This window comes from Panthera leo, chromosome D3 (assembly GCF_018350215.1).
Source record: "Panthera leo isolate Ple1 chromosome D3, P.leo_Ple1_pat1.1, whole genome shotgun sequence".
Classification (NCBI taxonomy): Eukaryota; Metazoa; Chordata; class Mammalia; order Carnivora; family Felidae; genus Panthera; species Panthera leo.
In genome coordinates, this window is record NC_056690.1 from 35,083,218 (window position 1) to 35,088,413 (window position 5,196).

The 5,196-nt window shown below is 44.9% G+C and overlaps 1 pseudogene; it reads right to left on the minus strand.

The window, feature by feature from the left end:
* Positions 1-206: 206 nt before the first annotated feature.
* Positions 207-732, minus strand: LOC122203755 (annotated as a pseudogene).
* Between the last annotated feature and the right edge of the window lie 4,464 nt (positions 733-5,196).

Below are 5,196 nucleotides of genomic sequence, written 5' to 3' on the forward strand. Positions count from 1 at the left end.
ATATATATATATAGTGACTAAAATGCATCTTCAGCAGATCCCATCCGCTGCTGTTGCTTCCCCAATCTCGGACTGACAAGCAAGGAGGACATTTTCTCCCCGAGAGGAGTTAGAATTGTCTAGAAATGTTTAAGAAAATCAAGTCTAATAGAGGCATTTTTGTGTTGTGGAATTTGTGAATTCGAATTTTATATGCTTGCAAAGTGTTCTTGTTTGCTTTGTTTATTTGCATTTAGTTCATGTTTTTCGTTACCCCACATACAATTACGTGTCTTCCGGTTTGTTGAAGCATTGGTCAGACAACGTTTGCCACAATAACGTCTGTCAAAGTGGCCAGCCATAAAAACTCCAGCACCACGTTCATCTGAAGGGCGCTCCCAACAACGACGACCAATTTGGCCATACTTATCCAACCTTATAGTATTTCAGGACAGCCAGCTTAGCCTTCTTTCTCTCATGCTTATTCTTCTCGGGAGTGGTATAAGACTTCTTCCTTTTCTTAGCACCACCACGAAGTCTCAACACGAGATGAAGAATGGACTCCTTTTGAATGTTGTAGTCAGTCAAAGGATGTCCATCTTCAATTGCCTGCCAGCAAGGATCAGTCTCTGCTGAACAGGAGGAATTTCTTCCTTATCCTGAATCTTGGCCTTTAACATTTCCTATTGTATCCGAGGGTTCCACCTCGAGAGTGATGGTCTTCACCCTAAGAGTTTCCACGGAAATCTACATCTTGGTGGCAGGTCCACCGCAGACGGTGGATCAGAAAGGAAGTCTACTTGCCAAGTGTTTAATGATCGGGTTGTCAGAGTCAGAGAAGTTAGCACAGTGATTCAAATTTAAAATGTGTAACTATTTGATCTGCGACGATCTTGGTGAAATCTCGCGGTGCTTTTGTACTGTTAGAATACTGAAGACAATCGAAGTTCAAATTTCAAGTTAAATTTAAGAATTTGAGAAAGTTTGAAAGTTTGAGGTCCTTAAAAAAATCAAGTAGCTTATAATTAAACAAATAGTTGGAAATATCTAAGGGAATTTAAATTGTAAAAATCCCTCTGAAAGTAATGGCTAGGGGCACCTGGGTGGCTCAGTCGGTCAAGCATCTGATTCTTGATTTTGGCTCAGTTCATGATCTCACAGTTTGGGAGATCAGGCCAGACATTGGGCTCTGCGCTGACAGTGCAGAACCTACTTGGGATTCTCTCTGCCTCTCTCTCTCTCTCTCTCTCTCTGCCCCTCCCCTGCCCATACTCACTCTCTCTCTCTCTCAAAATAAATAAATAAATGAACATTTTTTTTAAAGTGATGGTTAAAATGTGTCCAATTACTAAATAGAGTAAGATAAGTGAATTGAGTATAAATACTTAGGAAAGAACTACCTTTTTACAAATTGTAATCTATTGTGATTCATTTTCAACATGAAGATACATCTCTAGGGTCGCCTGGGTGGCTCAGTCGGTTGAGCATCAGATTCTCGATTTCAGCCCAGGTCATGATCCCAGGGTTGTAGGGTAGAGCCCCGTGTTGGACTCCGTGCTATATGGAGCCTGCTTGAGATTCTCTCTCTCTCTCTCTCTCTCTCTCTCTCTGTGCCCCTCTCCCTGGCTCACACCCTCTCTCTCTCTCTCAAATAGAAAATTAATAAAAATTAATGAAATAATAAAAATAAAAGAGCAGGAAAAACTCTTATTGAACCAAAAACAAACTGAGACACCATTTCTGATGACTACCTACCCAGACCCTTGTTTGCAAGATTCTCACATTGGCCTGGCTCTTAGCAGCGCCTGAGAAGCTTGTGTAAAACATGAATTGCTTAGCCTCTACTCCAAACTCAATCAGGAACTTGGGGGGGCGGGGGGGGGGGGGGAGTCCAGGAGCCATGGGTTTCCCCTTCCTGTACCAGAGATGAGGGCACTTCTAGGGCATTGAAGTTCATTTGATCCGAAGGTCATGCTTCCAGTGAGAAACTTAAAATGCTTTCGCATCATATCCGATCCACGCGAATACCTGAATGTGTGGTATTCATAACTCCAGGCAGAGTGGACTTAAAACTGTTTCCATGGTAACAGTTCGCGCTCTGGTCTCCATGGTGAGGCTTATAAGGATCCTCCAATTTACTTTATTTAAAATTCTAGATTTATTTGCTGTTGATCAGATGCACATAAAGAGCTGTGCTTTTAAAAATAACTCTAGCCCTATTTCAGGAGTACTATAAAGAAGGAAATAGAAAGAAAAGTAATAGCAATAAATTGGTCTCTCTCATGAAAGCTCATTTCACGTGACAATGAATCAGAATATCAAGGTCAAATGATGTGAAACTGAATTAAGTAGCCCACGTATTTTTTTAATCTGACGCCTATTTGTCAGAAATCGTTGTGTATTATTTAATACCTAAAAGGATTCATTGTTCAACTAGATGTCATTTTTCTGCATTAAAAACGTATAAATCATCTCAATAGCCTTCATGCAGGAAATACATTTCTCTTTCTAAAACACAGCTTACACAGATGTCTGGGCATGGGAGAGCCCCCTGACCAACTACTCTTGAATCAAACTGCCAGTCCCTGATAGGGAGAACACCCCACAATTAAATCTACCATATAACACAAATTGTCCCTTCAAAACTGTCACCGAGAGTACCGTGTTTTCTGTCTTTGTTCAGGTCTGGGTTCATTTAAAAAGTGGAAGTGTCGGGGCGCCTGGGTGGCTCAGTCTGCTTAAGGGTCCGACTTCAGCTCAGGTCACGATCTCGCGGTCCGTGAGTTCGAGCCTCGCATCGGACTCTGGGCTGACAGCTCAGAGCCTGGAGCCTGTTTCCGATTCTGTGTCTCCCTCTCTCTCTGCCCCTCCCCCGTTCATGCTCTGTCTCTCTCTGTCTCTCTCTGTCTCAAAAATAAATAAACGTTAAAAAAAATTTTTTTTTTAAATGGAAGTGTCAAATAAGGAAGCACTCTGCACCCCCTGACCTCAGGGCCCCAGTGAGCAATGAACATATATTTACTGATTGCTGGCCTGAGGATAGAATCTACTCACTGGAAGGGCTGAAATGGACAGATTACGAGAGATCCATTGAGTTATGACAATGCTTTCCGGGGGAGGGGGAAAGAGTGCCAAGCAGCAGACACACAGACTTTACTCTTCAGAAAAGAGAGCCGCCTCTGAGCTGATCTATAGGATGCAGCCCCTCTCAGGGCACCCGCCTGAGTGCCTTTTTTCTGGACTCACCCTGTGGAGGTCCTTCTGCACACTCAAACATTTCTAGCTGCGGTACTTCTCAGAGTGTGCTCGCCTCAGTTGGATGAAAGTTTCATACCGCCACAACTCAATGGGACAGGAGGCTCCGTGAAGTCAACGCCCGCAGGCGTGTTCATGACCTCATTGTCTCCGGTCGCCCCTGCTCGGACTCTCAGCGCAGGTGCTTATTACAGACTTGTGGCCTGAGAATGAATGGGTGGATGCATGATTGACTACAGAAGGCCTGAGCAAGGGCTGGGGAGAAGTCCGTAGTCTGGGTGGCACTGTTACCTTGGGCCAGCAGGCTGAGCTCACTCGGTGCGGGGGTGCAGCTGGTCTCATGAATCCCCCGCCTCGCGGTGGGATCGGGGCAGTGACACGCGTCCCTCTCTGGCCCCACTTCGCAGCTTCTTCTGAATACAGGCTTCACCGTTATCTTCACTGTGTTACTTTTCCTTCACTTCATTTCACCGCGTCTTATGTCCTTTATACTTTTGGAACAAAGGCGTTTCGTTCTGTTATCATGAGACTCTAGTCTTGGAACATTACGTGACATCGAGCTTCTCGTTAAAAGCAAGCTTTCTTCCATGTTCTAATTTTTTTAATGTTTATTTTTGAGAGAGAGAGAGAGAGAGAGAGAGAGAGAATGCAAGCAGGGAAGGAGCAGACAGAGATAGGGAGACACAGAATTCGAAGCAGGCTCCAGGCTCTAAGCTGTCAGCACAGAGCCTGACATGGGGCTTGAACTCATGAACCGTGCGATCATGACCTGACCCGAAGTCAGATGCTTAACCGACTGAGCCACCCAGGTGCCCCAAAAGCAAGTTTTCTTCTAACAGAATTATAGATGTCACCTGTGGTGATTTGCAGGAGGTTCTGTTTGGCCCCTCAAAGGTCTGCTTCCAGCTCTGGTCTCTGCCACTACCAAATGTCTTTTTAAAGTCACTTAGAGTCCTGGGGCCTCGTTTTCTCCATCCATAAGATAAGCTGGAAGGGAAAAAAAAACCAGACAATTTCTAGGTTCCCTTCTAGGTCAGGATTCTCTACTCTGCCTGTGGATCTCCTGTACCTGTGACAGGGCCAGGCATGTTGGACACTGAGGTCATGTCCCTGGAACACACACCCTCATCTCATGCAGCACGGCTGATGCCCTGGGGCTGAGCAAAGAACAAGTCCAGGGTTGTCCCGGGCCAAGAACAGTAAATGACACACGAATGCCATTCATTCTGTTATCCTAAAGTCAGCGTCGTAGGATCAGAAGTGCACTCAAAATCACCAAGTGCCCTCTTTGGAACTCTGGAGCCTATGGGAAAGCTGAATTAGAAACCAATGGTGTTGGGAGCATGAGTTAGCAGTTTGGGAGCAATTAGCAGTTTGTTTAGATAAACTTAACAGTATCTTGGTCATCTGGTGTGGTTTTTGTTAAACTAACCACTTCATTCTTGGGATAACTTTTGCCCTGGATTTCCTTAAAGTGACATTCAATCTCTAATATGGCATGGGGGTAGGCAGAATAATGCTCCCCCCCATAGATGTCCACACTCTAAAGCCTGGAACCTTTAGGGGCGCCTGGGTGGCTCAGTCGGTTAAGCCTCCGACTTCAGCTCAGGTCACGATCTCACGGTCCGTGAGTTCGAGCCCCGCGTCGGGCTCTGGGCTGATGGCTCAGAGCCTGGAGCCTGCTTCCCATTCTGTGTCTCCCTCTCTCTCTGCCCCTCCCCCGATCATGCTCTGTCTCTCTCTGTCTCAAAAATAAATAAATGTTAAAAAAAAAATGTTAAAGCCTGGAACCTTTGTATGTGTTTAGGTTCCATGGCAAGGGGGAATTAAGATTACAGATGGAATTAAGATGGCTAGTTAGCGGGTTTTAAAGAGACTCTTCTGGATCATCCAGGTGGACCCACTATAATCACAAATTTTTTTAAGTTTATTTATTAATTTTGATAGAGAGAGAGTGAGAGA